We start from the raw sequence: 24,290 nt of genomic DNA, 5'->3' as shown, positions 1-24,290 counted from the left end.
AACTTTCAAAACTATGTTGAATAATAGTGGTGAGAGTGGACATCCTTGTCTTGTTCCTGATCTTAGAGGAAATGCTTTCAGTTTTTCACCTTTGCGAAAGATGTTGGCTGTGCGTTTGTCATATATGGCCTTTATTATGTTGAGGTAAGTTCCCTCTGTGCCTGCTTTCTGGAGAGTGTTTATCATAAATGGGTGTTGAATTTTGTCGAAAGCTTTTTCTGCATCTATTGAGAGGATCATATTGGTTTTTCTCCTTCAGTTTGTTAATATGGTTTATCATATTGATTGATTTGCATATATTGAAGAATCCTTGCATTCCTGGGATAAACCCCACTTGATCATGGTGTATGATCCTTTTAATGTGTTGTTGGATTCTGTTTGCTAGTATTTTGTTGAGGATTTTTGCATCTATGTTCATCAGTGATATTGGCCTGTAGTTTTCTTTCTTTGTGACATCTTTGTCTGGTTTTGGTATCAGGGTGATGGTGGCCTTGTAGAATGAGTTTGCTAGTGTTCCTCCCTCTGCTATATTTTGGAAGAGTTTGAGAAGGAGAGGTGTTAGCTCTTCTCTAAATGTTGGATAGAATTCGCCTGTGAAGCCATCTGGTCCTGGGCTTTTGTTTGCTGGAAGATTTTTAATCACAGTCTCAATTTCAGTGCTTGTGATTCGTCTGTTTATATTTTCTGTTTCTTCCTGGTTCAGTCTCAGAAGGTTGTGCTTTTCTAAGAATTTGTCCGTTTCTTCCAGGTTGTCCATTTTATTGGCATATAGTTGCTTGTAGTAATCTCTCATGATCCTTTGTATTTCTGCAGTGTCAGTTGTTACTTCTCTTTTTTCATTTCTAATTCTGTTGATTTGAGTCTGCTTCCTTTTTTTCTTGATTTGTCTGGCTAATGGTTTATCAATTTTGTTTATCTTCTCAAAGAACCAGCTTTTAGTTTTATTGATCTTTGCTATTGTTTCCTTCTTTTCTTTTTCATTTATTTCTTTTTTTTTTAATTTTTAAATTTATTTTATTTATTTATTTATTTATTTTTGGCTGTGTTGGGTCTTCGTTTCTGTGTGAGGGCTTTCTCTAGTTGTGGCAAGTGGGGGCCACTCTTCATCGCGGTGCACGGGCCTCTCACTATCGCGGCCTCTCTTGTTGCGGAGCACAGGCTCCAGACACGCAGGCTCAGTAGTTGTGGCTCACGGGCCTAGTTGCTCCGCGGCATGTGGGATCTTCCCAGACCAGGGTTCAAACCCGTGTCCCCTGCATTAGCAGGCAGATTCTCAACCACTGTGCCACCAGGGAAGCCCCATTTATTTCTGATCTGCTCTTTATGATTTCTTTCCTTCTGCTGACTTTGGGGGCTTTTTGTTCTTCTTTCTCTAATTGCTTTAGGTATAAGGTTAGGTTGTTTATTTGAGATGTTTCTTGTTTCTTGAGGTAGGATTGTATTGCTATAAACTTCCCTCTTAGAACTGCTTTTGCTGAATCCCGTAGGTTTCGGGTCATTGTGTTTTCATTGTCATTTGTTTCTAGGTATTTTTTGATTTCCTCTTTGTTTTCTTCTGTGATCTCTTGGTTATTTAGTAGTGTATTGTTTAGCCTCCATATGTTTGTATTTTTTACAGTTTTTTTTTCCTGTAATTGATATCTAGTCTCATAGGGTTGTGGTCAGAAATGATACTTGATACGATTTCAGTTTTCTTAAATTTACCAAGGCTTGATTTGTGACCCAGTATATGCTCTATCCTGGAGAATATTCTATGAGCGCTTGAGAAGAGAGTGTATTTTGTTGTTTTTGGATGGAATGTCCTATAAATATCAATTAAGTCCATCTTGTTTAATGTATCATTTAAAGCTTGTGTTTCCTTATTTATTTTCATTTTGGATGATCTGTCCATTGGTGAAAATGGGGTGTTAAAAGTCCCCTACTGTGGTTGTGTTACTGTTGATTTCCCGTTTTATGGCTGTTAGTATTTGCCTTATGTATTGAGGTGCTCCTGTGTTGGGTGAGTAAATATTTACAATTGTTATATCTTCTTCTTGGATTGATTCCTTGATCATTATGTAATGTCCTTCTTTGTCTCTTGTAATAGTCTTTATTTTAAAGTCTATTTTGTCTGATTTGAGAATTGCTGCTCCAGCTTTCTTTTGATTTCCATTTGCATGGAATATCTTTTTCCATCCCCTCACTTTCAGTCTGTGTGGCTTTTTCACTTAATCTTTCACGACCTTTTGTTTGTTAAAAACTTGAAGCAGAACTTCTATTTCAGAGGAAGGTTTTTCTTCTACTTTCTTGAGCACATTAGAATTACATGGGGAGCTTTCAAAGAATACTGATACCTGTCCTTAGTGCCGCCCTCCTCCCTTATTCAGATGTAATGGTTCTGGCATGGGACCCAAGTGTCAGCATTTTTTAAAGGCTCCCTTCCGTGGTGTTTCTAATGCAGTCAGAGCTGAGAGCCCCTGGCCAGTGTGTATGAAAGAGACTTTGGGTAGGAGGTTTTGTTTTTGTGTCTTATTTGGTTTTCAGTAGGCTAATCACCCAGCACAGCTGTTTCCTTTTACTGCCAAGGAAATGGCTGGGCCTATCCAACAAGGAACCATCTTTTGTTAAAAATCCACTAATTAGATTCCCAAAGTAGTTGCAGAATCTTACTTATTGATGGTAGTTCCTCTGGTTTAGATCCTTTGGTTGGATTGAGGAAAGTAAAGGCAGCATTCTTAATTGGTTAAATATAAATTCACTGCAAGATATTTTAGTCATTATTTACATTTACATGTGGCAGAATTTTTTTTAGTGAAACAAATTATTAAGCTATGTCAGTATATCAGTTCTCAGGAAGCGTCTTGCTGAGGGGGGACTCCAATATTCAACTTTAACCTGTTTATGTAATTACAATAGTCACTCCTCTGTCTCCCCAAAACCCTCAATAACATCTGCACTTACCACAAGGTCTCTGGATGTATATAATATATATTTTGTTAAATTAAGAAGAGAAGTTGAGTTTCTCATTCAGAAAAGCAGGGAGAGCAGAGGCAGGACTGTGAAAGATGTGTAGACAAAATTGATTTAGTGACATGAAGAAATCACAGAAATCTTGATGAACTTCCCATAGGAGATGTTTCAGTCTTATAAAACCATTACATCATATGGTATTTACAGCTACAATTTGCAATTAATACATCTTGGAAATTTTAGTAGAAGCTACCTTTGTCTAATAGTAAATGTTCTTTGAGTGTTTAAAGCTTTAACTATGGCTGTACTAGGTGATTGGTTCAAAAGCTACTCTGAAAATTTTCCAGAATAAAATTATTTTGGTCATGATCTAGACAGATATGCTATTGAGGGCTGCTGCTTCTGTATGACCTCAGTGTGCCATCTGGCAGTCTTGTTAAAATGCAAATTCTCATTGAGCAGGTCTGGGCTGGGGCCTGACATTCTGCGTTTCTAACAAGCTCCCAGGTGGCATCAATGCTACTCTTTGGCAGATTGCACTTTTGAGTGCCAAAGCTCTATCCCACAATAACTGAAGATCCAGAAGAGGAGAAACCTCTCAATACTTTGCAAGAGCAAAGGTGCATTCCTCCTAAACTATTTTATTGCTTTATTTTGTTTTTTAATCTTGCAGATACTGCTAAAGAACTAATTAGCTAACTGTCCCTATAAACTATATAGGTCTTATAATATGCATCTCAGTGTGTTAATTTAGCTGAGGCTTTTCATTTCATATCCTGACTTTTCCTTCATTCCAAATTCCTCATTTCTTTTATTCTTTGTATGAAAGCATCCAAACACACATAAATATATTGAATCGTATAACAATATATGTACTAGTCAATGTTAACATTCATATTTGATTCTGATTTTTTTTAAGAAATAAAACAGTACAGTATTGAATTCCCTTGTGTGCTCTTCCTCAATCACAATCCTGTTTTTACTCTCCCAATACGAGTACAACAGGAAGCTGATGTATCATCATTTACATTTCTTTAATTTATATTACTTAGTAAGTATCCATAAAAGATATCTACTATCGTTTGTATACATACATGATACATAAATGGTATCACAATGAAAACCATCATTCTGTAATTCTCTTCACACTAATTTTGAGATCCATATTATATATGTGGTTTCAGTTCATTCATTATAGCTATTATTTACTGTTCAGTTATGAATACATACAATTTACATGTCTGTTCCTTTTTTGATGGACATTTAGGTGTTTCCAAATGTTAGGAACAATGCTGCAGTAAACATCTTTGTTTATATATGCATACACACACATATATAATATATCTGTCCTCCTGCACCTGTACAAGTGTTCTTTTACATTATTTCCCAGAAGTGGAGTTATCGAGTCAGAGGTTAGGCACATCTTCAACTTCAAGAAATCTTGCCAGATTATTCTCCAAAATAGTTGAATCAGTTAGCACTGACCAACAATATGTGAAGATTCCTATCTCTCTACATCCTTGCTAACACTTTAGTTTTACTGATCTGATAGATTTAAAATGGAATTTAATCACAATTATGTTTTTATCATTTTATATTTATTTTTGAAAGTTGTTTCAGTCTTGTGTATGTTTGACAGGGGTAATTATATGCCTGTATTTAATGGGAAACATATAGCATTTCCACTTCATTATTCTTACCAGTCGGCATTTACCCTAACCGTTATTCTAACACTGAACCTATGGGAAAATATTGTTTGTAACAACTGAATTACAAGTGAGCTATTATACATACAAAGACATTCATAAATTGGGGACTTCCCGCAATAAGCTAGTCCCTTCCACCCCAGTCTAAATTTTACTACCAATAGTGAACCATTTTGTGCTGTTTGTAAATAAGCATTAAGAGGTTTATCTGCTCCCAAAGTTGATCAATAAGATGCTATAGATAGACATTTTCAGGGTGAATTTTTAAAGCAAACTTTATTGAAGTATAACATACATACAGAAAAGTGCATGTCATAAATGTACAAATCTCTGAATTGCCACAAATTGAATATACCTCTATAACCAGCACCACGATCAAGAAGAAGGAAATTATCAGCATCCCAGAAGCCCTTTCATAGAAATGCCTTTCTGTCACTACCCACTCAAGGGTAAACACTGTCCTGACTTTGAACAGTGATTAGTTTTGCTTATTTTTAAATTTTATATCAATATAATCATGCAACATGTATGTGTGTGTCTGGCATCTATTACTCAACATTATACTTGTGAGATTCGTCCATGCTGTTGCATAATATAATAGTTTTTTCATTCTCATCGCTATATGGTAGGCATTCCATTATTTGCCTCAATCATACTAGCATTATTTTGGTTAATAAATCCTAAAAATTAATAAATATATGTGCATTAAACTTCAATTTGAACTTGATAAACGTCAAAAATTTTTACCGCTGTCAACTAGTCATACTAATAAATTTTTCCCCCAGTGGCAGAATGCGTACAACTCTATTGTATTTGTTTGAGAGAAGAAATGGAAGTATAGAATCTAATTGCCAAGTGTACGGGCATTAAAGACATTGATATTTTATGGTTATTATAATAGCTTCTTCATTTAGTCCTTCACTTACTCATTTAAAATGAGTAAGATGTGGAGGATACAAGTCCTAGATGTGGAGGATAGCTACAGTTGTAAAAAAAAGATGAGGCACCTGCATCAATTGGAAATGCATTTGACTTCAAGTAACAGAACAGCAACTAAGTGACATAAACAGTAAAGAAGTTTAATCGTCCATATAACAAGAAGGCTGGAGGTAGTTTCAAGGGTTTCAGCCCTCTTCTAACTCTGCCATCCCAATAACTTTGGCTTTCCGTCCCTGGCTTACCGCCTCATGGCCACAAGATGGTGGCTGCCACTCCAAGGATTGCATGCTCACAGCAGCAACCCACACAAGGAAGGGAAGGCTCCACTTGCCTGCAGAAACAAGGAAGAGCTTCCTTCTGGTATAATTGTTTCTTTTGATCATGGAGAAAAATCTTTCCTAGAATTGTCACACATGTCCATCCCTAGACCACTTACTGGCAAAGGAGAATGGAATAATCATAACTGGCTTAGATCGGTGATTCTCAACTTTTAAAGTCACTTGTGGTCTTTCTTACAGAAGAAATCAAAATTTATGTAGGTACTGTCCAGTCCAGGTGGAGGTGATTCCCTATCATGAGTGTGGGTTGTACTTAGTGACTTGATTCCAAAGAATAGATTTGGACAGGGTGAAAAAGTAGCTGTACAGTGGAGAAACCTGGAAAATATTGCCTTAGCCAGGTGGTCAGGATTAACATCAGAAATAAAGTCACGTTGACACCATGTACCCCTATATGTGATGAGACGGGCACATCACCTCTGTGGTTTTCTTCCTTAAAAACTATAACCCCGGCTTACCATGAGAAGAGCATCAGACAAACACAAATTTAAGGAAATGCTACAAAATACCTGATCAGCACTCTTCAAAACTATCAAGGCCAAGAAAAACGAGGCAAGGCTGAGAAACTTATAGACCAGGAGAGACTAAGGAGACACCATGACTAAATGTGAAGCAGTATCCCTGATGGGATCGGGAAACAGGAAAGGGGCATTAGGTAAAACCTAAGAAAATCTGTGTAAAGCCTGCAGTTTAGTTAATAAAATGTACCAATCTTGATTTTTTCAGTTGTGACAAGTGTACCCTGTTACTGTAAGATTGTAAGACATTAACCATAGTTAGAAGGTGGGGGTGGGGAGGGGTAGATGAGCCAAGATTGGCAAAATGTTGGTAAATGTTGAAGCTGGGCCATGGATCAGTGGGACTTACACTGTTTTGTCTGCTTTTGTATATCCTTGAAGATTTCCATCCTTGAAGTTTTACAATGCGAATATTTTGTTCTAGTACATAATATGCCTATATTTGTTTCAATAAACTACAAAGTATAGCATAATGGTTAATAGCATAGGTTTTTGTATCAAAAATTCTGTGTTTGAATCTCAGTTTTGCCATTTAATAGATGGTGATTTGGGACAAATTACTAAATATTTCTAAATCTTGGTGGTTTTATCCATAAAATGCAGGTAATAATAATAATCATAATATCTCCCTCATGGGGTTATTTTTAAAGATTAAATAAGATAAAGCATGCATTGCTACAGTGCATGACACATAATAAGCACTGAACAACTTGAAAGTTTCCTCACCAGCATATAAATTTAGTCTCTTTTAGTTCTAATTAACAGAAATACAATTCAGTTAGATTAAGCAAAAAAAGCGGAATTTATTATCAAGGTGACTCTCACAAAACCCAAGGACAGGGATGCAGCTGAGCTTCACAAATAAGCTAAAACCAGAGACCTTCCAGCCCCTCTCCAAGCACATCTTCCTTCTAGCCGAGGACCAGCTTTCTCTGCTTCTTACTCTTGACTTCAAGAGGGAATGTTGTGTCCCATAGCTGTAAGGTTCCTATCTGTCCATTCAAGATGCCTGGTAGATTGATATGGCAAAATTAACTGTCTTTAATAATGAACAGATATTCACACAACATATTTTAGAACTTTGTATTTAATATAATAATGTTCTAGGACTTCCCTGGTCGCGCAGTGGTTAAGAATCCACCTCCCAATGCAGGGGTCACAGGTTTGAGTCCTGGTCCAGGAAGATGCCACATGCCGCGGAGCAGCTAAGCCCGTGCACCACAACTACTGAGCCTGCGCTCTAGATCCCGCGAGCCACAACTACTGAAGCCCACGCGCCTAGAGCCCGTGCTCCGCAACAGAGAAGCCACCACAATGGGAAGCCCGCACACCGCAATGAAGAGTAGCCCCTGCTCGCCACAACTAGAGAAAGCATGTGCAGAGCAACGAAGACCCAATGCAGTCCAAAATATAATTAATTAATTAATTAAAATATGTATAATAATGTTCTAACATTTTACAAGCAGTAAAATTTTATGAGGATGTAAGACTGGATACTGTGAAACTCCTAGAGGAAAACATAGGCAGAATATGCTGCCAGAAATTGTAGCAATATTTTTTTTGGATCCATCTCCTAGAGTAATGGAAATAAAAGAAAAAACAAACAAATGGGACCTAATTAAACATAAAATCTTTTGCACAGCAAAGGAAACCATTAACAAAAATCAACCTACTGAATGAGAGGAGATATTTGCAAATGATATGACCAATAAGGGGTTAATACCCAACCTATATATACAGCTCATATAACTCAACATCAAAGAAACAACCAACCCGATTTAAAAATGGGCAGAAGAACTGAATAGACATTTTTCCGAAGAGGAAATGCAGATGGCCAACAAGCACATGAAAAGATGCTCAACATCATCAATCATCAGGGAAATGCAAATCAAAACCACAATGAGATATCACCTCACACCTGTCAGAATGACCTCAAAAATAACACAAATAACAAATGTTGGCAAGGATGTGGAGAAAAGGGAACTCTTGTACGCTGTTGGTGGGAATATAAATTGTTGCAGCCACTGTGGAAGACAGTATGGAGGTTCCTCAGAGAACTACCATATGACCCAGCAATTCCACTCCTGGGTATATATCTGGGAAAAAAAACCCCAAAAAACACTAATTTGAAAAGATACATTCACCCCAATGTTCATAGCATTATTTACAATTGCCAAGATATGGAAGCAACCTAAGTGTCCAACAACAGATGAATGGATAAAAAAGATGTGGATGGAATACTACTCAGCCATAAAAAAGAAGGAAATTTTGCCATTTGCAGCAGCATGGACTTGGAGGGCATTATGTTAAGTGAAGTAAGTCAGAGAAAGACAAATAACTGTATCATATCACTTATATGCAGAATCTAAAAAATACAACAAACAGTGAATAAAACAAAAAAGATGCAGACTCACATATAGAGAACAAACGAGTGGTTATCCGTGGGGAGAGGAAAGTGGGGAGGGACAACATGGGGGGGAAGGTTATGGGATTATATGAAATCATGTGTGTGAAACTTTTGAAAATTGTAAAGCACTATAGAATTTAAAGAAGTATTCAATTTTAAAAAAATGAGGGGTACTCACTCTTCCTCTGTTAAAATTGATATTTTGGTTTATATATCAGTATTGGAAATTCTAAAACGAAAATAGAAGGCTAGCAGAAGCCGGAAAGGAAGAGTATTCAATAATGAAGCAGGTCCAGCCAAAAATATTAACACAGGCTTAGGATTCTAATTCTGATGAAGTGAACAGGTCACATTTTCTAAATAGTATCCTTGGGAAGGATTAATGCAGAGGGAATAATATAATGAAGGCATAATGTGGGAAAATATAACTCCTTTGTAGATCTTAATGTTTTTTTCCTTAAAACCCAGATTAGGTCCAATTAGGTACTTAATAAAGTTTGTAAGAAAAATAGAAGTTTATTCTGTTTGGTGATTATTCTGCCATCCCCAAAAATATAGTGTGTAATTTCTTCACATGACAATTCTATTTGGGAAGAACGAAAGCAGCTTAGCACATTAGCTCTTACAACAAGCTTAATATTAGCTCTAACAGCTGATCTTGAGATCCACACATTGCCAGGTTGGAAAGCCCTGTAGAAGGGCTTCCAAATGCACAAGAAGTTAGGCGGTGGGGTTATTTTTCAATAATTATTCCTCAGGGACAGGAAGTGTCTGGCCTTTTTCTCTCTTGTGGTCTCCAGGCAAGCACCCCCTCTTAGGAATGCTCAGCACTTCCAAAGCCCCCAGACTCACAGCCTTAATCTGATGAGCAGAACGCTTTCTCTCCCCCCCCCCCCCCGCCCCGTGCACCTTCCTCCCTCCTTGTAAAGCCAGGAGCCTCAGATTCGCCACCGCAGGGGCCTCTTCCTCCCTGGAAAGCCAAGTTTGGGTGGCTGCTACGCTAGTGTTCTGTGATGCCCCAAACACGAGTCCATAGTCCGCTCTGAGAAGCAGAGGCCCCCACGGGGGAAGTACCCTCTTCCTCCAGCAGCCAGACTTGGGGAGCCCCCAGTTCCTTTCCAGCCTCTGCCGCAGACGTCTGGAAGGCCCTGGAGCCCCGATAAACCACGGTGGTGCACAGACGAGCAGCATCGGCCACACCTGGGAACGCACTCCAAACTTGCTGAATCAGAATCACACTCTAGTGAGTTTCCCAGGTGATTCTTACACACATTGAAGGTGGAGAAGAACTGCCCTGAAGGAGCCACCCTGGGGCCAGGGAAAGAGGATTCGAACACCCACTGGGGCAGCCAGAGGGGTAGCAGATGAGGGATCAGATGAGGGTCTTCCCAGCACGCATTATGTGGCTGTCAATCATCTTAGTATGATACAAGCTGTGGCCCGACACTCTCCCTTCTGCTCCCACCCCAATTCCGCGGAGAAACCTGGGGATTAACGACGGTGATACGGCTATGGTGTTCTGTGAAGAAGCTTCATAATATCACCCAGTCCAGACAGGGGCAAAGACGACTTCACCAAAATAAAATCAGCCTCATTACTTCACAAGAAATAGGGTCAAATTTCTATTAGTAAAAGAAATACGGATTCTGAGATGCCCCACTTTGCAGATGGGAAGCACAGAGCTGCCCTGTCCAGTGCCTTTGTGCAACTCAGAAAAAGGTGGCAGGTACTGGCTTTGCTACTGGTCAGGGCCTTTGGGTGAAGAAAAAGACACCTCTCCTTCCACAGGACTTAAGCCCTCGCTTACCCTGTCAGCAGGATGTCACAGTAAGCAGTGACCTGGAAACCCACAGCACAGAAAAGAACTGACGCTGTGACAGGGTGACAGGGCAGCCGACTCCTGCCTACCAGATCACTCGAGTTCCCGCAGGCTATGCCGGTCAAGTAAACTGCTTCATTGCTGATCTTACACTTCACTGGGACAGGATTTAGCCTGTTACTGCATCTAGAATCATTAGATGTCCACTTCTTATTTTTAAATGTTCATTTTGTCCTTTTAAAAGCTGTATATCATATTACAGAAAATGTTTTAAAATATTAGCCAACACCTCACCATCCTCACCCCAAAAATTAGCCTTTTGGTGTATCTTGAGCAAATCTCAGGTGTGCTCTACAGCTCTGTGGACGTCCCCTGGCCCAGTGAAACAGCCCAGGCAGTCAACAACTTAGGCTCCCATGCCAGCTTGTGACACACACACCCTCCACCTCCTGGTTGCCAACTTGCTTTCTCCCCCATAGCCCAGTGCCTCTTCAGACCTGGAGACCTGGAGAGAATTACCATTTGGTTCAATCCAGAGCCCAGCTCACAATGAACTCTACTTTCTATAAATGGTATAATCCAGAACCATTCCCTCCGTGCCTTGAACCCAGAGGGTGGAATTTGGGTCCTTTTCCCCTTATGCATATATTATCTTACTTAATTGCTGTTTGCCTTGACCCTGTGCTTTAACTCATTTCAAATTCAGGGCCTCAGAAGACCAACAGCTTTCACAGCAAGTACCCAAACTCTCCTGTTTTTACCCACTCTGCCTTCATTGCAACCACTGATTCTCTTTTTCAAGATTGCTTTGTTCTGGGACTTCCCTGGTGGCACAGTGGTTAAGAATCCGCCTGCCATGCAGGGGTCACAGGTTCGAGTCCTGGTCCAGGAAGATCCCACATGCCGTGGAGCAACTAAGCCCGTGCGCCACAACTACTGAGCCTGCACTCTGGAGCCTGTGAGCCACAACTACTGAGCCTGCACTCTAGAGCCCACGTGCCACAACTACTGAAGCCTAGAGCCCATGCTCCGCAACAAAAGAAGCCACCACAATGAGAAGCCCGCGCACCACAACGAAGAGTAGCCCCCGTTCACCGCAACTAGAGAAAGCCTGCGCGCATCAATGAAGGCCCAACGCAGCCAAAAATAAAATATTAATTAATTAATTAATTTTTAAAAATGCCTTTTAAAAAAAAGAAAAAAGATTGCATTGTTCTTTTTGAACTTAGCAGTTGTGCCTAGTTTCTCTGGCTTCTGACTTTCAGCTCCCTTTGAAGGATTTCGGTTTGGACTCAAGTTACTCAAGTTGATTAGTTAGTTCTGCCTGTTGCAGACAATCCTGGAAGCAGACCTAAGTCTTAGCTAGGTCCTGGGGCAACTGTAATTGTAGTGTCCAGTGGTGGTGTAATATAAGCAGTTTTCTATGTTGCCCAGTATTTCCCTAAAAATCACAAATTTTAATGACTGCACTTTATCTTAATATGTCATAATTAGCCATCTTCCTATTGCTGGAATTTAGGTGGTTTCCAGTATTTTGAGTATCTAAGTAATACAGTGATGAATAACTTGTACAAAAAGTTTTGGATTATTTCCTTAAGAAAGATTCCTAGATGTAGATTCACTGGGTTAAAGAATATCAATATTTTTATGGTCTTTCATATATGTTTCTAAAATTGCTTTCTAAAATGATGGTACCAACTGAATGTGCCATCAGCAGTGTCTAAGTGTACCAGTTCCACAGTACCCTGACCAGAATGTCTTCATTTCATTATTCAACCAAGTGCTGCATTAGGTGCTGGTTAGGGTGTGGGGAGATGATAGACACAATATCCTTGCTGCCACAGAGCTCAGATTCCAGTGCAGGAAAGAGATGTCAATGTGATAAATACAGAAAATGTAAGTAATTATAGCATGCCATGTGAAAGAGGTGGGAATGTCTAATTCTGCCTGAAACTTCACAGAGGAGGTGACATTCATACTGAAACTTAAGGATGAGTAGTTCATCAGGAAACAGGACAGGAGAGGGATTTCAGGCAGAAACAACAACATGGGGAAAGCAATGGAGGTGTGCAACAGTGTGCCACATTCGAAGAGCTACAAGCTATTTAATAAGGCTAGAGGACAGACAGGGTGTGTTTGGGAGAATGGCAGGAGAGCAGATCCCGTAGAACTTTGTAGTTTTCTGACGGAGTATCTGCATTTCATCCTGGAGGCAATGGGAAGCCCCAGAAAAGTTTTAAGCAAAATAATTTCATGATTTGTCTTCATTTATTTTGATAAATGAATATCTGGTATCTGTTTAGAAGACTCAAAGGAACAGTTGGCAGGAGTGTGTACTGGAGCAGGAGTGGACCAAAGGCAGAAGATCTGGGTAAGAAGTTGTCTCAACATACCAAGTGAAAAATGAGGGGATCTCAACTATTGAGGTTGCAATGGAGATGGAAAAGAGAAAAACAAAGGCATCTAGCAGGTTGAGCTGACAGGAGCTAGTAAGTGGTTGTGGTTGGGAGGAGAGAGAGAGGATTTGTTAACCCATTCACCAAGACAAGCAAGAGAAGAGGGTTAGGGAGGAAGGTGTGTTTGACTCTGGAATGTAGAAGTTGAGTCCATGCAGGTGGAGAGATCCAAGGGTGCTAGCTTACATGGTTTACTCTTCAGGAGGAAAAAAATGGGGTGGCAATAGAAATTTGGACATTTGTATGGGACGTAGCTATAGCTTTGACTACTCCCGCTTATGAATTAATTGGCATGTTCTTTGCCTATTTATCTTTTGGGGGGGGGGTCTTGATATTTTTCTTATAAATTTGGGTGAACTTATTTTATAATATTGTCTCTCGTACTGGCCCAAAACTAGATGTCCCTTCAAACCTTTCGTTTCTATTTTAATCCTTTCATGTTGAGCGAAAATAAAGATATGATAAATTAATGTTGTCTGTGGGGACAGTAAGTAGTGTGAGCTGCAAATACAGAGATAGGAAATAGCTATTAAAATATTGTAGCCAAAAACATGAGAGATGAAGATTTATAGTACACATCTTACATTCAGCCACAAAAGAGAAAAAAGCAACGTGGAATGATACCAGTACAGGACACAGAGCCACAGGTGTCGTCTGTCGGCAAGTTGGATCCTGTGTTCTTAATCAAGGGGTAGCATGTGAAGACAGGGGTTTATGGAGCAAAGTCCTACACAATAACACAACAGCCCACAACTTGCTCCCCTGACCCCACTCCTTCTCTTATGGTATCACTGGCTCCACACAGCCGGGAGCTTTGGACCTTTGCCTCATTTTTATTCCCCTGCTCCAGTGGGTGCATCCCTTTGCTTCTCTAATGATGTGAAAGGTTTGGACAATAAGGAGGTAGGAACAAGGACTTCTTGTATTTTTACAAAAGATTCTTTTATGGGCAAAGTTTTAATCTGAATATTATAGATTATATATATACATATATATTAATTCAAAATAAAAATTTGTATCATAAACTTTTCAGATCAAACAAAACTTCAAGATTAAAAACATATTTTAACTTCTAGTTCCACTTAGTGAAAGTTGTAAGACAACATCACTCTCACTCTAACAATGAGGAGAAGCTAGCTAAGGTTAAAAAAAAATCATTTGTTTCATAAACTCATCAGGCAGCTGAGGTAACAAAGAAACCTAAATGAACTAAATTCCGGAAAGTGATGAGCCCTTCCTAGGACAGAAGAGATCTACAACCACTTTCACTCTCTGTGTAGTGACATGAGTAGGAGGAACCTGCTATGGATGGAGGTATGGAGAAATCAGCCTAACTTTTAATAAACTTAATGGCCATGTGAGGGCTGGCATGATGGATTGAGCTCAAGTCATCCAGCAAGTCTGCACCCATTCACCAACTGTCTTCCACAGGCCTTCACCAACGTGCACAAGGGTAGTATGTTGGAGGCTGGGGGCAGGGCAGGAGACCTGAGAAAGATCCTGCTGAAGCATCTGGACCTGTGCCTAGTGAACTCCTGTGGTCCTCCAAAGTCTGGGGGCAAGCAGGAGAGCAGAAAGCAATCCCTCTCTGGCCTTCACCAGGTACAGTATAGTGGCCTTGTGAAAAATTGGGCTTAGGGCAGCAGGATGAAAAGAGACCTCCCAAACACGGAGAGCCAGGAACAGGACTTGAGAAAAAAGAGGACCCTCTAGCAGCCGCAAAGCTAGCAGCCAGGCTATTATTTAACTGTAAAGCACACAGATCTGCAGTTCAGGGAGCCACTGGCTGAGTTGCAAAGCATAAAGAGATCCCTGGAGTCTCACTGGTGCTCGGATTACAAACCCTATCAAAAGGAAAGTCCTAATTCTGATCTCAAAACATTGAAGATAATGGAAAATCTAACCAAAGCTGCAACAAAGCCCAGACCTAGCTCAGCTACAGATTATTTTCACTCAGTCTCCTCCCTCATTAGTGGCATGACAGGAGAAGGGCATACCCCTTTCTGGGACTGAATATTTTTTATTTCAGTCTGTGTTGTTCTTTTGCTCATACTATCAATCATACAATATGACACATGTAAATGAAAATGTGACAGATGTTACAACACATGTAAAGAAGCAAGGACATGTGGCTCATAGTCAAGAGAAGAAATGATTAATAGAAATAGACATAGAAATGCCTGAATGTTAGAATTATCAGATAGAGAACTTATATATATTTTCATAAATATGTTAAAAGATCAAGTAAAAAAATGGACAACATGCATGGACAAATGGGGATATTCAGCAAAGAGATGGTAACTACAAAAGTGGAAATGCTAAAAATATTTTTTTTAATATCAGAAACTAAAATTCAGTGGGTTAACAGAAAACTGGATACAACAGAGGAAAGGATCCATTAACATGAATACAGGTTAATAGGACGTTTCTAGGCTGAGATACTAAGAGAAAAAGAATTAAAGAAAAAAGGAACAGAGCCCGTAAGATCTGCAAAACAATATCTAATGTTTTAACAGATGTGTAAAGGAGAATGAGAAGGAGAGGAAGGGGAAAATTGTGCAGAAGAAATATTCAAGCACAGAAGGGCTGAGAATTTTCAAAAATTGATGGAGGACATAAACTCACAGATCTAAGAGTTTCTAGGAACTCCAAGCAGGATAGGTGCAAAGAAAAGTCATACGTATGCACAATATAGTCAAAATGCTGAAACCAAAGATAAAGGAAAATAATTTAAGTAGCCAGAGGTGAAAAAAATATTTATTACATACATCATCAGAAACAATGGAAACCAGAGCACAGGAATGTTGGATTGGAATTGGAAATAGGATATAAACTCATGATATGTATATATTATATATATCCACATAGTTCTAGAAATAGTTACAGATGTATGTAGAAAATTTCCTATCTGTCTCCAGAAACAGCCTAGAAGCAATGACATCTTCATAGCAAAAGCACCAGATCTTGGTTTCTAAATGCTATCCTATACTAAAAAGTTCCTTGGAGAAATGGCTGATTCTAGAGTTGAAGTAAAGAAAGTATAAGATGAGTAAGGGGGCTTCCCTGGTGGCACAGTGGTTAAGAATCCACATGCTAATGCAGGGGACACGGGTTCGAGCCCTGGTCCAGAAAGATCCCACATGCCGCGGAGCAACTAAGCCCACAAGCCACAACTACTGAGCCCACGCACCACAACTACTGAAAGCTGCATGCCTAGAGCCTGTGCTCTGCAACAAGAGAAGCCACCACGAGAAGCCCGCACACTGCAATGAAGAGTAGCTCCCACTCACTGCAACTAGAGAAAGCCTGCACGCAGCAACGAAGACCCAATGCAGCCAAAAATAAATAAATTAAATAAATTTAAAAAAAAAAGAAAGGATACAGAAGATTTGAATAACACTCTCAATCTGTTTGATATTTACAGAACACTTCACCCAACAAAGGCAGAATACACATTCTTTTTAAGTATGTACACAACATTCACCAAGATAGAGCATACGCTGGCTCATAAAACAAGTTTTAATAAACTTCAAAGGATAAAAAAGAGAGAAAACAAATTAGAAATATCAGGAGTGAAAGAGGGAATATCATTACAGATCCTACAGACATTGAAAGCTTAATAAAGAAAATTACAAAGAACATTATGCCAATCAATTTGAAAATGTAGGTGAAATATACAAATTTCTTGAAAAAATGTTATGTATCAAACCCAACACCAGATAAAATATGAAAGCTAAACAGCCCAATACTATTGAAAACATTGAATGTTTAATCAAAATCATTCCACAGATAAAACTCTAGGCCCAGTTGAAGTTCTATTAAACATTTAAGGAAGAAATAACACCCTTCTTACACACACTCTTTGAGAAAATAGTAGAGAACACTTCCCATCTCATTTGATGAGGCTAACATAACCCTGACACCAAACCAGGACAAATATTACAAGAAAAATGATCAATTAAAATCTTTCATGAGAATAGACACAAAAATCCTTTAAAAATATTACCCAGTGGAATCTAGCAATATATAACAAGCATATTTATACATATGATATATGTATAAAATAAATAAATATATATATAACCAGTAATATATAACGAGAACAATACATCCTGACCAACTGAACAATATTTGAAAATCTATCAGTGTTGGAAATTCTCTGGTGGTCCAGTAGCTAGGACTCGGTGCTTTCACTGCTGGGGCCCAGGTTTGATCCCTGGTCGGGGAACTAAGAATAAAGAAAATCAATCAGTGTAACTCATAACTCACTACATTAGCAGAATGCAGAAGAAAAACCATATGATCATCAAATATATGTCAAAAAGTGTTTGATAAAATTTAACACTCATTCATGATAAAAACTCTCTACAAACCAGGAAAATATGGGAATGTCCTCAATCTGATAAATGCATCTATTGAAATAACAATTGACATATAATAACAAAGACTGAATGCTTCCATTCTAAAATTGGGAACAAGCAAGAATATCCACTTTACCATTCCTACTCAACATTACACTGGAAATCCTAGCTGGTGCAATTAGTAAGAAAGAGAAATAACAGGCATGCAGGTTGTAAAGGAATAAGTAAAACTGTTGCATTAACTGACAACATGATTATGTATGTTGAAAACCTTATGAAATCTTAAAAAAAGAAAATTTAATTTAGCAAAGTCATAGGATGCTAGATCAATAAACAGAAAAGTTTTTCTACGTACTAGCAATGAAAAATTGAAAAATGAAATTTTAGAAATGCCATTTCCAATAGCATGAAAAATATCAGTTACCTAGGAAATAGAGCCATCCATGTATCTCAGTTTCCTCACACATGAAATGAAGATGATAGCAGTCCTTCCTCATATAGTTGTTGTGAGAATTAAATGAATAGCTATATTTAAGTACTTAGAATACTGCCAGACAGGTCATAAGTCCTATGTAAATGTTAACCAAAGTCTCAATGTAAACATCAACTATGGGGTAAATGGAAGATGTGATATGGACCTTTTAAATCGGCACTTAATGTGAAATCTTTCTCCCTGCCACAAAAAAAAGAATTTGTGACTTATTGAATATGCAACACTGTGTTAGGTTTGTTAAAAATTTGAATCTTAGGACTTCCCTGGTGGCACAGTAGTTAAGAATCCGCCTGCCAATGCGGTGGTCATGGGTTCAAGCCCTGGTCCAGGAAGATACCACATGCTGTGGAGCAACTAAACCCGTGTGCCACAACTACTGAGCCCATGTGCCACAACTACTGAAGCCCGTGCGCCTAGAGCCCGTGCTCTGCAACAAGAGAAGCCACTGCAATGAGAAGCCCGTGCACCGCAACAAAGAGTAGCTCCTGCTTGACGCAACTAGAGAAAGCCCGCACGCAGCAACGAAGACCCAGTGCAGCCAAAAATAAATAATAAATAAATAAATAAACAAAAATTTGAATCTTGACCAGGAGTCTGATATCATGGTACTGAATAAGTTATTCCAGTAGGAGGAGCCCTGACCCAGAGTTTTAAAAGCACAGACACGTGTTATCTCTGCTTTGAGGATCCAGACCTTCCATGCCCTAGAATTTGTCCTTCCTTGCTCCCTGTGTCACGTCAGTGAAATAAAATACTGCTACAAACTATATTTTTTTCTCCTTAGAAGCAGTACATTGGAATAAATGAACTCGATTTGGATTTCAGATTTAATTTCTACCAGAGAAATAATGCAATTATCTTGTTTTGCCAAAAAGCATAATTTCCTACTTTAATAAACATCCACATTTGAGGATTACAAACAGTATATATATATATACTTCTCTATCACATCTCACACCCCTGCCAAGTGGTTGCCCAGTCTATTTATTCTTTAATACCTCCAGTTATTCCTTTACTCAAAATATCCAGAAATAAATACTAGTTAACATGTGAACATTTCCCACAAATACTTAGTGTTATTTTTTTCCAAACTATTACAGTTTCCACATGAACACAATTTATTCATGCATCATCCATCCATCCACCCATCAATTTGTTCATTCATTCATTTAGTCATCACATATTTAATCACTACCTGCTACCGTTCTAGGCACTGGAGATGGGGATACAATAGTAAACCATGAGACTTGCTCTTTTTCCTCCTAAAGTAAAAAACTTTTCTGATGTCTACTTAGAGCTTCAGCGGTTCAAGATAGCCGAGCATCTATGTTAACATTAGCTGCAGTTTTCAGAAGCTTAACAAAATGAAATTTATTTTGTACTCCTTTAGCAGTCTCACGTAGGTATTTCTTGTTGGCAGTCAGCTCTCCATCATGAGTGATTGAGAAATCCAGGCCCTTTCCATCTGATGGCTTTGGTCCCTGGGGCCTCAAGTTCTTTGTGTTGAGCTGGCAGCCAGGGGAAGAGTCAGGGTGGAGAAGCACACCCATTTCTTAACTGCTGTGGCCAGAAGTGACACGTTACTTCTTCTCACATTCCATTGGCAAGCAGCAGTCATATGGCCCCAATTAGGTAGAGAGGGGTGCTGGGAAATGTTGTCCCTGGCCAGGCAGAGACTTCCTAGTTACAGCCTTATCTTAGGGTGGACAACTAGCCATCTCTGCGACAGTATCCCAAACTCTTGCATTATTTTGCAGGTGTGAGTAAGGTTACTTCAATGTAAGCAATGGGGATAACTTGCCTATTTCAATGTAATGTTGCTGGGATGCATCTCTTTTGTAGCCTGGTACTTTAAACAGTACTTAAATACTTAAATCTTTCAAAGCTTCTCTCCTTCTATCTAATTTTTTTTATATAACAAAAGTTATTGAGTATCTAATAAGTGATTCTCTTTGGAGCAATGCTTAATTATATAGGTATGACTTCATATTTGTATTCATTGGTCTTATTGGTAAACATCACTTTCATCAGAGTCTCTGATTCTCAGAATTATCAGTTACAAAATCTAAGCTTTTTACTGAGCTAAACTGAAAATGGCTAGCATTTACATAGAAGTTATCGATTTTACAAAACAGAGACTGTAATGGTTTAAGTACATGGTCTTAATCAGAGATTTATTTTCCTAAATGTGTGTGGGTTCTAGTATATTTTCACTGATTTGGCTATTTAGAGTGCTGATAATTTCTGTTAACTTTCATGAATGACAACTTTATCACATTTTATTCTCTATTCAATTTTTGTCTCGGGGCTTCACTGTCTTCATTTTGTAAATAATGGCACTGATTTTGTTTACGGAAACCTAAGCAAAATGGATGTAAACGTCATTGAGGTCCTCAGAGCTAAATGTGAATTACAATGGTTGGGAAGATTTTTCAGCTAGTAAGAGGAAACCCAACCTAAAACTGCTTAAGCAAGAGGGGGATTTATCATCTCAGAGAATAGGAGGTTCAAGATAGTGAAAGTTTGTAGAATACATACCAGGGTTGGGTCTTCAGAGGGTCAAAGCGGCCTCACAGACCAGTTCTCTCTACCCCGCCGTCCTGGCTGTGTGAGCTGACGCCTCCGGTGGTCACAAGATGGCAGCAGCAGCCCCAGACACGGCATCCCCGCCCAAAGGAGCAGCCTTCGGACTTTCTCAGGCCTTCATCCTTTACACTCTTCAGAATTAAGGGCCCCAAAGAGCTTTTAAAATATAATAATATGGGTTATATCTATCGATGTTTACCATTTTATAAATTAAAACTGAGAAACTTTAAAAAATATTTATTAGTTTATAACAATAGTACATCTTTATATGTTAATATAAATCACACATTTTTTAATGAAAAAACAACTATGTTTTCCAAAACAAAAAAATCTAGTGGGAAGAGTGGCATTGTTTTACTTTTTTTACAAATCTCTGTAATGTCTTTTTTTTTTTTTAAATTTTATTTATTTATTTTTGGCTGCGTTGGGTCTTCGTTGCTGCGTGCAGGCTTTCTCTAGTTGTGGTGAGTGGGCGGCTACTCTCTTCATTGTGGTGCGTGGGCTTCTCATTGTGGTGGCTTCTCTTGTTGCGGAGCACGGGCTCCAGGGCGTGGGCTTCAGTAGTTGTGGCACTCGGGCTCAGTAGTTGTGGCTCACGGGCTCTGGAGCACAGGCTCAGTAGTTGTGGCACATGGGCTTAGTTGTTCCACGGCATGTGGGATCTTCCCGGACCAGGGCTCAAACCCGTGTCACCTGCATTGGCAGGCGGATTCTTAACCACTGCGCCACCAGGGAAGTCCTGTAATGTCTTTCTTAATAGAGAACAAGTGGGTTCTCATATCTACTTCTGCACCCAATCTGTTGTGGTATTGCACAGCATGTAACCTCTGGATAAGACCAATGTACATTCATGAGAGAATGTGAGTGAAAATGCAAATGACATCTTAGTATTAAGAAATCAGACCCACAACTTTCCCGGGAAAATGTCCTCATATTTTTTTTTAGGAGCTAAAAGGCTGTTTTCAAAAGGCTTCCCTTGCAGACTATCACTCAGGTTTAATTGACCAGAACAGGATCACTTGCCTATTTCTAAGAAAAGAGAATAGAATTGTCAAGATTGGTTTATACCAGTGATTCTTCCGTGTGGGTCAGAATCACCTGTGGAGTGTGTTAAAACACAGGATGCTCAGCCCCCAGCGTGAGGGTTTCCATCAGGAAGTGTGAGGTGAAGGCTAAGAATGTGTGTTTCTAACAATTCCCAGGTGCTGCTGTGGCTGGCCTGGGATCCACTGTGAGAACCGGTGGCTGAGACCCGGATGGGGGTGGGCAGTGGCCAGGCTTTTGGGAGCACCGGTCAGTGGAGGACATGCACAGCTTAACACACTGGGGTTTGTTAGCAAGCAAGAGGGGAGAACGGTGGTTGGTTCAACCGTGTTTGCTGTAATTATAGCCTCAGAAAATTTATGGTAGACGCCTGCAAAATGGAGAAATACTTGAACATTGGTCCTGTTAGTGACTTCATACTGGTGACCAAGTATATTTTGGATTCATGGTCAAGGGAAGAAAAGGGTGAGTGAGGGAGGAGGGACAGAAGAGGAAAGGATGGGGTAGAGACAGAAATTTGATTTTAAAATGCTCTTTCTTTCTTCTTCTACAGCCTTCCTAGCTTAAGAAATGTAAATTGGGTGAATTTGACATGGAGAAACTAAATGTTACGGGGGAGGTCTACGCTTTGCAAACTCATTTTGGCACTTTATACTTTAACAAGTCCACTGAGGTCTACAACTGCGTGCAACCAAGCCCCCACCCCCTGGCAGTTCATCTTGTCCTTCACTTTAGCACGGCCAAGTTAAATGAAATATTCCTGACAGTGGGTTGTTATGAATATTCCAAACTATAGAGAAGCCACAGGTTAGGAAAGGGTCCTATGTATTTCTCTCTATTAACAAATCTCATTGAAAGAGTCATCGAGTTTGAGTGGGGAAGGATCAGGGACCAACACCCCCTCCCCCTCTTACAGGCTGAGCAGTGAAGATCGCAGAGGTGGAGTATGTGTCCAGGCTCACCCAGTCACCCGGTGATGGTACCGACGATAACCCTGGGCCTGGTGACGACGTCTGTTCTTCCCAAGTTCCAACGAGTTCTTCCACGTGGTGGCTAAAGCAAAGACAAAAAGAAGATATAACAAACAGGTTATATATGACAGAGTAACAGCTGAGCCGCCAGTGTTTAGGGCGTTTGATATTGGAGTAAAGTCGTTTCTGCTGTGTTATGTTCTGGCTAGCAGCCTTACACCCTGATCATCTTCAGTCCCAACACGACAGCCCTGGCTCTCAGCTCCACGACTCTCATCCCCAGCAGCTTCCCGGAGGGCAGCCAACCGTGTGAGGTTGGAGACCGAGCTGGTTCCAGCCCCGCCCCGGCTGTGCGCGCAGCTGCCCCTGGCCAGCCCCAGGTGAGGCCACGATTCCCTCTTCTCTGTGCTCTTGGCGCCTTCACCTCCGAGGCCTCCCGGCCGTGGCTGGCCTGTCGTGGCCCTGACACTGAGCCTGGAAGAAGCTGTGGGGGCGGGTGGGCCGCCGCTCTCCAGTCACTCCTCCTCCTTCAAGAGTGAGGCAGTTTTAGGACCTCGCCAGAAAAAAAAAAAAGTTTGCCCAAGACAACGATGTATTTTAAACACAACAAAATTAGAATTGTTGGACCAGTGGGGTTTCAAAGGCCAGTGGTAGGGTCCGCATTGCCGAATCTCCTTCTTAATGGCCCCCGGTTGCCTCAGATTTCTAAATTATAGTCAATTTTTATTTCATAATTTGAAAGGTTTTTTTTTTTAAGCTTAAAATGCTGATTCACAACTGATTCAACAGATTTCTGTAAATGAGCCTTCAAGTTAAAATGTCTTAAGGAAACCATTTTCATCCTGAGAAGGCAGAGAGAGGGAATAGGGAAGGGGTTGGTGGAGGTACGGTGGGGGATGAAGGGCACCCACCCTGAGTAACAGGGAATAGTAAAAATAAGAACCAGCAAGGCACAGCCTTTGGCTTGTGGCAAGCATTTAATACACCTGAGCTCTTATTTTTGGTTGAGTACCTATTACGTATCAGGCACTATGCTCAGTGCTTTACATAAATTATTTCATTTAATTCCTTCAGCAGCCCTGTGAGGTAGATATTGTTATTTGAATATACTGTTAAAGAAATGGTATTAGGCATGTTGTTCTTGTTATCACTCGTTCCTAAGTGGTAGAAGCAGGACTTCAATGAAGATACTTGCTTCGGAGACCATTCACACCACTGCTCACGCTGTGGGAAACTGCAGAGGTGGAAGGCAGACCTGAGAGCCTTTGCAGTTTTGCTGAGAGTTGGCTGTATTTGTGCCAAACAGTGCTTGAATAAAAGAGAGTTTGCACATGTGAGCCATAAGGAAAACTATGGTATTAGGAGAAGAGTGGTTTCAAGGTTAATATTTTTTCATTTTGCAGAAGAAAGAACACCCACGTTGTTCAGTCTTAATGGTATTTGTTAAATCATTTTTAGGCTGTTATATCCATTGCATTTGTTAGGTCAAGAAAAGTTCTTCAACTGCATATTTTCATCTTTCATCATTTTACTAACTCTTTAAGGTCTAACAGTCAGGGTCAGATTTTTCAAAATTTGCTCCAGGTCCTGATTGCTGACCCCAGTTAATGTGTGTGTGTGTGTGTGTGTGTGTGTGTGTGAGAGAGAGAGAGAGAGAGAGACAGACTTTTAAAAAACACGTTATGCATATATTTTAAAATAAT

The 24,290-nt window shown here is 39.8% G+C and overlaps 1 long non-coding RNA gene across 3 annotated transcripts in view; it reads right to left on the bottom strand.

The window, feature by feature from the left end:
* Positions 1–1,012: 1,012 nt before the first annotated feature.
* LOC309634500 overlaps positions 1,013–24,290 on the bottom strand; it is a 40,393-nt gene continuing 17,115 nt past the window's right edge. The window contains exons 2-3 of one of the 3 annotated variants that reach the window (XR_014248147.1): positions 22,579–22,669; positions 1,013–21,399 (exon numbers count right to left, since the gene is read on the bottom strand). This is a non-coding gene — a long non-coding RNA (uncharacterized lncRNA). Of the gene's footprint in view, positions 22,670–24,290 lie in introns of those variants that run through there. The other 2 variants (XR_014248149.1, XR_014248148.1) reach the window with 2 other exon arrangements.

The sequence above is a fragment of the Balaenoptera borealis genome, assembly GCF_965194805.1.
Source record: "Balaenoptera borealis genome assembly, chromosome: 9".
Classification (NCBI taxonomy): Eukaryota; Metazoa; Chordata; class Mammalia; order Artiodactyla; family Balaenopteridae; genus Balaenoptera; species Balaenoptera borealis.
The sequence above is the reverse complement of the archived record's forward strand: the minus strand, read 5'-3'. Positions and strand labels throughout refer to the sequence as shown.